Below are 8,777 nucleotides of genomic sequence, written 5' to 3'. Positions count from 1 at the left end.
ATTTTGCATTTGAGCCGAGTATGGCTTGAAATGTAGGTTTTCAGGCTGAGTCAGAGTTTTCCTTGGGCTGCTTGTTTGGATGATATGTATGTGTGTGATAAAGAAAAAAACATTTATTTCCTGTGCTGGGTTATGGTGTTTACTCACACTATCCCATCTGTTCTAGCTTTTTCCAAAGAGATTCAGCATCTGCAGTACACAATGTAATTTGTGTCGGGCAAAGAATACATTGTTCTGGGAATATCGGTTTTTCTGTTTGTTTTTGAAAAAAGCAAGCTTCTAGTTCTTAAGACTGCAAGGATAGACTAGAAGCCTTCACCTGGTAACATTTAGAAGCCAGAATTTGGGGGTGGGAGCACTGAACTTCTTGGTGGACAAGGGCCAGGACCAGCACAAGACCGCCTGACATCTGAGGCGGCATGTCAAATGCTGCCCTCCTCACCCAATGGTGTGCCAGCCTCTGCCACTCTCCCATGTTCTAGCTCAGTACTCCCCTCCCCTCCACATTTCCTCTTTCTTCCTTTTCCAATCCAAGAAAAGAAAGAAGAAGAAGGAGCAGTGGAGGCAAGCAGGCAGGCAGAGATGGCAGCCCCACCAATCTGCTGCCTGAGAACTGCTTCATTTGGCCTCATGGATGGGCCGGGCTAGGGCACCACTTTATTTTCTTCTTCATGATTCGTGGAAGAAGAAACAATCATGAGCATAAGAGGAATATCAGAAGAACCCTACTAGATTAGACCAAAGACCTATCAAATCCAGGATCCTCCTTTCCAGAGCACTCAACCAAATGTCAAGCCAGGGTATGAGAACAATGGGCCTCCCATGCCATGTTGCTGCTGGAATTCAGAGGTAGACTGCCTCTGCAAAAGGAGGCTCTGTTCATGGCTAATAACTATGTAACTTTTGAACACTAGAAGAGGCCTCTTAGATACGGTGACGGGCCTTGAGTCCAGCATCCTGCTTCCCACCTTGGCCAACCATATGCGTTCAGGAATCCCATAAGCAGGCCGCGAAAGCAACAAGCCACTTCTGTGCAGCAACTCCCTGGTATTCAGCGGATAAGAAGCATGTGCACATTTTATTTACGTAGATACTCAGTATAGTATGTGAAATTTTTGCCAGGTAATCAAGCTCCAATTATCACTTCGCCTTATCTCCAGGTCAATAAGAGGGCAGAGCCTTTCAACTCTGAACAGTTTGCTTCTCAGCTGAGCTGTTGCTCAGCTCAGGCAGGCACCTCCTTAGTTGCAATAGTTACTTTCCAGGGACATTCCAGCCAAAGTTAACCTTTTATTCTCCTTCCTTCTGCTGCAGCCTGGTTCTGCTTTGCAAATGCTTGCAAAGCAGGTCTGTTTTTTGAAACACCAGGATGGGATCCTCCTTCCCAGGCTACAATTCAGTGCACCATGACTTAAGAATAACACCCATGGAAAGCAGTGGGTCTACTTCTGAGTAAAAAGGGTTGCCTCTCTTTTTAGAGATATCTCTCTTTTGAGAGAGATATCTCATCTGTCTGCTGTGAATTGAATTGCACACTCTTAGTTATGTGTTATGGGTTGTATGTTGTATGTAGAGCTTCTGGCTTAACACACCAGACATCTTAAAGCAGTGATTTTCAACTTTTTCATCTTGCGGCACACTGGGAAGGCACTAAAATGACACTGTGCTGTCAATGGGGGCTCACATCCCCCAATGGTCCTATTGATAAATGACCCTCTCTCAAATTCTGACAGCACACCTAGGGACCATTCGCGGCACACCAGTGTGCCACGGCACTGTGGTTGAAAATGGCTGCCTTAAAGGTGTCTTTGATTCATTGTTCTCTTCATGTCCACCTTAAAGGTGGATTTGATTCATGGATCTCCTACAGTGGTTCCCAACCTTTTTCACTTGCATATCCCTTGGCAATAATAAATTGTACCCTTCATATTAGCAAAATGTTTGTAATAATACAAGACCTCATATCCTCTCTATGAAAACCCAGACTTCATGTATTCATCACAGTGTTTTCTCTTTTTATCTGTTTGAAGAACAGAAGACTCTGCCTTTGCACTGTTTTGCACCAGAAGTGTGCTGAGAAATTCTGGGTGATTGATCACTTTCCATGTTTCAGCTTTTTTACTGTGCTGGTTTTCAATCACTGGTTCATAGATGAACTGATGACCAAAAACTAGCTATTGGTGGGGCTTTCCCAGCCAGCTAGCTACCTCCCTTCCTGCCTTGCTGGTCCTTGCAAGGCATTCCTGCCTTGCAAGGCATTCTGGAGCACGCCCTGCCTTTTTTTGCCATTCTGCCATTCTTTTTCAAGTACCCCAAAAGGTCCTGTTGAGTGTCCCTGGGAGTACGTGAATACCAGGTTGGGAACCACAGTTTTTCTGGTATGTAGTTTACAGTGCACTTACTCTGATAGTGTTTACAAAAAGGTGGTGAAGACCAGAATTTAAAAAAAAATAAAAATGTATCTTATTATCTTTTACTATGTTTTTAATAAATTAGAGACTACAGTTCTTAGGTAACAATTAGTGGTAGGTTATTTTTCAGGATCTGGCCTCGGGTAAAATCAGACAAAACTATAGTCAGACACCCCCTTAAGTTTAAACCCCGACTTATCCGAGGGTCATAGAAAAATCCATGATTGATGGCTCAAAACCTGCCCTTGACTTATCTGTGGGGTCGACTTATAGGCGAGTATCTGTTTTAAAAAGCTTCTGCGACACCCTTCACCTGAAGGACAATATACAAAAACAGCCCAAACCACAAAAGCAACCAGAATGGCAGTTCATAAAAGCCAATCAAAATCAACAGCAGCAGCAGAACACAGCCAACCAAAGTAGCTAAGCGAATGCTTTCCTGAACAGTCAAGTCTTTACCAGCTGCTTAAAGACTGCACCCCGAACCCTGGGGGTGGGGTACTCCAAACCGTTGGTGCTGCTACTGCAATGGCCTTGCTGCGAATCCGGATGCCAAAAGCAGGGCCTTGGGTGACAAACTCCATATATACAGGAGAAGGTGGTCCTTCAGCTCTCCAAGTCCCAGACTCTCTAGAGCAGTGTTTCTCAAACTGTGGGTCAGGACGCACTAGGTGGGTCGCGAGCCCATTTCAGGTGGGTCCCCATTCATTTCATTTTCATTTCAATATTTTATTTTTAATATATTAGACTGCTATGTGACTGCATTTAGGGAAATGTTACAGATCTGTAATAATAATAATAATAATAATAAACTTTATTTATATCCCGCCCTTCTCCCTAAAGGGACCGAGGGATCTGTACTTTTAACAGGTTACTGTGTATATATTTTTAACAATGATAGTCTCTCTTGGGTAAGTGTGGGTGGGATTCCAGCCTAGGATTGTTAAAATTTTTCCTGCTTGATGATGTCACTTCTGGTCGTGACATCACTTCTGGTAGGTCCTGACAGATTCTCATTCTAAAAAGTGGGTCCCGACACTAAACGCTTGTGAACCACTGCTCTAGAGCTTTAAAGACCAAAACCAGCACCTTGAACTGAGTCCAGAAGCAGTCACCAGTGGAGTCTAAGCAATAGGTAGGTGTGATATGTTTGCAGTGAGCTACCCTGGTTAAAACTCCGGCAGTCACATTTTTGTACCAATTGAAGCTGTTTTCAAGGGCAGGCCCAACTCAAATTTGAGATGGCTAGAGCATGAGTAACTATGGGCAGCTTTGAGCTGTCCAAGAACAGTGCAGCATTTAGCTTTCGTCATTCATTTTTGTCTTGGTTCAGAGTTCAAGCCCAGGAGGAGAGAAGTGAGAACTGGATCACCACTAAACTGTCAATCTCATCTTAATTAAATCTGAGAAGTGGGGTGAAATTACACACACACCTCCAAAGAGAAGCAGGATTGCACTGCCTCCTCGCACATAGGTTCTCCTGTTTTCCTTCTCTCCTGCTTCTGCTGAAGGCCTGCACAGAACGTGCAGGCCTCTAATATCTGAAATACTATATGGTGATGGAGAAAGAATCACACTCCTGCCATCAGAAGAGGTCCCAGACCTCCAAAGGGAGGGCACCCCAAAGGCAGAGGCTTCATTAGGGTTTGCATCACCTGGTGCGAGATCTCACTACTTCACCCCCATGATGGATCTCCTCCCATATCACAGAATAAATCCACTTTTTGCGACATAAGACAGTTGTGTTTTCCTTTTCTGGTTATTTGGCCATAATGTTTGATAGAATACAGATAGTATTCAAAGTGGTTTGTTTTATTGTATTCTGCATTAAATCCAACATTGAATGATATATAACATGATGGTATTGTTCGAAAGCATGAAGATTTCGCAATTTTGGCCAATAGTGGGTGTCATCTCCTCCCAAGTGCATCACCCAGTGTGGTCCACACACCCCCTAGCAACGCCATTGAACATGAAAGCCCTCTGGGTGCAGTTTACAAGCAGTATAAAACCTAGCAATAACACAATTAAACCTCAATAAAACTGTGCAAAGATAAAAGCAGTGGAACCAGCAGGCCAAAATTACAGTAATAAAGCCCGTAGATAGGATTCTAAGTACAACTAACAACAGCCAATTGAAAACAGAAAGAATTTCAGCCAGTACCTAAAGGGTGACTGAGGCCCAAATCCTAAGCAACTTTCCAGCACTGAAACTTTCCAGCACCAATGGGGCATATTCTTCATCTGGCAATCACGGAGGCCTCCTCCAAGTAAGAGAATGTTTGTTCCCTTACCTAAAGGCGGCATTGCCCTTACCCTGGTGCTGGAAAGTTGGTTAGGATTGCGCCCAGAGATGTGTCCAGGCAGACATGTCAAGAGAGAGACTTTCCATAGTTTGGGCACCACCACCCAAAAGACTTTCTCTGCAGGTACTTTGCACTTGACCTCAGAAGGTTGAAGCCTCCAGAAGGTTATTTCAAGGAATACCCTTAAATATCCCAGGCCATGTGCAGCACAATCCTAACTAAGGCTCTAGGGCAGGGGTACCCAAACCCCAGCCTGGGGGCCACATGCACCCCTCGGGGACTCCCAATCTGGCCCGCGAAGAGCCCCCAGTCTCCAATGAGCCTCTAGGTCTCCAGAGACTTGCTGGAGCCTGCACTGGCCCGACGCAATTGCTCTCAGCATGAGGACAACTGTTTAACTGTGCTGTGGGATGAGAGCTCCCTCCACTGCTTGCTGTTTCATGTCTGTGATGCAGCAGTGGCAGCAAAGGAAAGGCCATCCTTACTTTGTGCAAGGCCTTTTATAGGCCCTGAGTTATTGCAAGACCTTCATTCATTCATATAAGTTCCATCTCTAATATATTTATGTAAATTTATTCAAATTTGAAATGTAAATTAATTCTTTTTTCCCCCGACCCCAGTGTCAGAGAGGTTGGACACCCCTGCCCTAGGGCAAGCTGCACCAGCGCACGGAGATACACTAGCACATGGAGGCTGCATCCAGCCTCTGCGGCGGCTTGCGAGGTGAGCCTCACGTTGACCGAGCTCGGCCAATGCAAGGGTCTGGGGTGGGCAGGGAGGAGGTGGGGAAGAGGTGGGAGGGAGGCATTCCAGGGTGGGGGGGAGGGTGGGCAGTGAGCGGCCCCAAGGGTGGGTGGGGAGCAGGAGGCGGGAGGCAGTTATGCCAGATCCCAACCCCCGTTCCTGAGCAGCACAAAGCAGCTTCAAGCTGCTCTGCTCTCCTCAGAGTTGTGCCACCTCAGGAGGTGGCGCAAGTCCAAGGAGACCCATAGGGGCTGCAGTGACTTACCTGGGAGTAAGGGGAAGACTTTCTCCTTAACTTCGACTGAGCTGCTGTGGAGCCCTGTTTCGCACAGGATACAGCACAAGCCTCCTGGCTTGCCTGTTCCAGCACAAGATAGGATTGCGTCCTTAGGATGTTAAAGTTTGAACTATTAAGTTAGCCAAGCAACCAGAACAAATGCAGCCTGGAGGTTTTGCTTTGGGCGTGTTGCTAGAAGATAAGAGTGACAGTCCACCATGTATTTCCATTTCAGCCATATTTTAAGCCATGCATCAGAGGGAAATTAGATTTTGGGTAGGGATCCTGCCTTAAATCCACCAAATGACCCCAGAATTCCCAGGCACCCCCCCCCCCAGCTCCACTCTTGGGTTCTGCCCAGTTGTTACCATGTTTCTTCTTTCAAGAGTAGGCAGCTCTTTTTCTGCCTCATGTATGATTTTGTTTTCCTTTTTTCTCTCTTCCCACTCCCCCCCCCCCCGGCACCGCTTTTAAAGGTCTGTTTTCCATTATGAAGCTGCGAGACAGTCTAATAGGACAGTCACATTTTCCTAGTGTAAATGTCTTCCTTTTCTTTCCCTGCCCCCAAACCTCCATGGAAGCCATAAATTCCAGTGGTGTGTTTCAGCAACATGTGTGTCAAGGCAGGTAGATTTATGGCCATGTGGCATCTCGGAGTGAGGTCTTTGTTGCAGGGAGAGGAGGGGTCTCTGGGGAGAATTGAATGAAACATTGTGGATATGGTGGTGATACAAAAGACACAGGCCTTTCCAGGCAGTGAAAAAGTTCTGCATTTCATTTCGAGCGTTATGCTCAATGCATTATTCTCAGCGCAGGGCCAGCAGCATAATATCCTATCTCTGCAGATCTTGGTGGGTGGGTTACAGGCATCATATTCTATTAGTAGGTAAAGCTTGTTGCCTGGTGCAGTTGCTACCCCCTCACCCCTTAGCCATGCCACTGGATGTGTCCCTCTTTTAGGTGCTTCCCAGCGTGCTTAAAACTAAATTTGATGCATGACTGACTTGCAGTGAAGTGTACAGGTTTAAATGATGACTGTTGCACTTCTGAGAGTTATGGAAAAAGGATTTATGTTTTGGACTTGGAGCCACCCTCTGCCCCAGAGCCAGGCATGCTAAAGTCCCTTCCAATCATTAGGTTTAAATGTGCTTAATTCTTATTAAGTGAGACAGAGATCAGGTTCCATTTTCACAACTTCACCTTTATCTGGAGAGAGAGAGAGAGAGAGAGAGAGAGAGAGAGAGAGACCACCCATCCATATAGTCAGCTGGGGGGGGTTGTAGGAGGGCACCCATCTGTATCTATACACTAACCTCCACTGCTGCACCTCCTCATTCTCCTTAGGCTGCAGAAGGAAGACAGGCTGGAGTGGAAACCCACCGCTCTCCTTTTCCCACACTCCTGTTCCACTCCCCCTTCTTTTTCCAATCCAGGGAAGAACTGAGGCTGGCACATCAGCAGATAAGGGGTGCCAGCATCTGGTACCCCACCTCAGGTTTTGGGCCAGCTCTGCCCAGGACGATACATGCAGGCACTAAAGGAGTTTGGATGGTTAATCTGTTTCTGCCACGCCGGAGAAACACTCTGTGGCCTCTGATTTCAAGCTTTGGCCACTTCGCAGAGGGTTGTGGAAGAGCTTGGCTGTTTCAGTTTTCTTGCTCATAAACCTTGAGAAAGTTTGTTTAGGTTTCTGCTGTTTCAAGCCCGAGGCTTGTATACATGTGGAGAGGGCAAAATGAATCCATTTCACGGGTTAGTCATGGTGGAAATGTTATCAGATTTTATGGTTTCTCGTGAAGGGAAAAAAATTGCATTAAAGAGCTTGCCTAATGATGATTCAGCATGCAAACGATTATCAATGGTTGTGCGTTAACAGCCGATAAGAGAGTGGTCACGATGGGATATGCGCGTCAGGGATGATGAAACCCCACTGGCATGTAGCAGGCAGGTCCTTTCTGTTAGTGTAATGTTGCTGGCCTTTGAAATTCTGAGCCAATTGAATCCCTTCCCAAAAAAATACCAATTCATTTTTTTAAAATCACCTTTGGTTCTCTTTAGGTTACACACTCTCTCGGAGGCCTAGGACGGAGTCCCCTTGTGCTAAGGGACACTGAGCAGAGGCTAATGAAACAAACGGGGCAGTTACGGGAATGGTGGTTGGCTTAATGACAAATAAAGGAGGGATCAAAATTAATTCAGATGATGTTGCTGGTCAGCCCTGTACAAAAATTAGACCTGCCAGATGTCCTGCCTTCCCCTGCCTCAGGGTTCCTCCTCTGAAGGGAGGAAAGGACAAGAGAACCAAAGCTAGGCTGAATAACTGTCTAAACTGGCCAACAAAAGGGCCTTTTGCTCCCCAGCTCCTGTGGAGTGGCCATATCTGCTTCTCAGCCACCTGGACAGATGACAGCCAGCTCTGCTGGGTTCCAGAACCCACCATCCCAGGCAGTGGCGGCCCTCCCCAGCCCCTCGCCCCAAGGCAAAAGTCTGTGATGGCACCCCCTGCAGGCTGTCACAGCCCCCCCCGTGCACAAATTTGCCCCTCCCCTACCAGAAGCTCACGGAGTCTCACATGACCGTTGACTGCGTTGGGGAAGCTTCCTGTGGCTTCCCCAAAGCTTTAAACTGTGCTTCCAGAAAAACAGAAGCGCAGTTTTCAATCCCATTGGAGCCTCAGAGAGGCTTCTGTGAGGTCCTAAAGGCTTGTGAGACACCACGCCTGGGGCATTTGCCCCATAGACTTTAATGGGAGGTCCGCCACTGACCCCAGGAACCTTGCCCTTTCTGGCCTGACTGTCATAAGAACATAAGAAGAGCCCTGCTGATCAGGCCAAAGGCCCATCTAATCCAGCTTCCTGTATCTCACAGTGGCTCACCAAATGCCTCAGGGAAAGCACAAGACAACAAGTTATCTGCATCCTGTTGCCCTCCCCTGCACGTGGCATTCTGAGGTAGCCTACTACTAAAATCAGCAGGTTGCACATACCCATCATGGCTTGTAACCTGTGATGGACTTTTCTTCTAGAAATCTGTCCAATC

The sequence above is a fragment of the Tiliqua scincoides genome, chromosome 9, assembly GCF_035046505.1.
Source record: "Tiliqua scincoides isolate rTilSci1 chromosome 9, rTilSci1.hap2, whole genome shotgun sequence".
NCBI classification, from domain to species: domain Eukaryota; kingdom Metazoa; phylum Chordata; class Lepidosauria; order Squamata; family Scincidae; genus Tiliqua; species Tiliqua scincoides.
Note: the sequence above shows the minus strand (reverse complement) of the source record.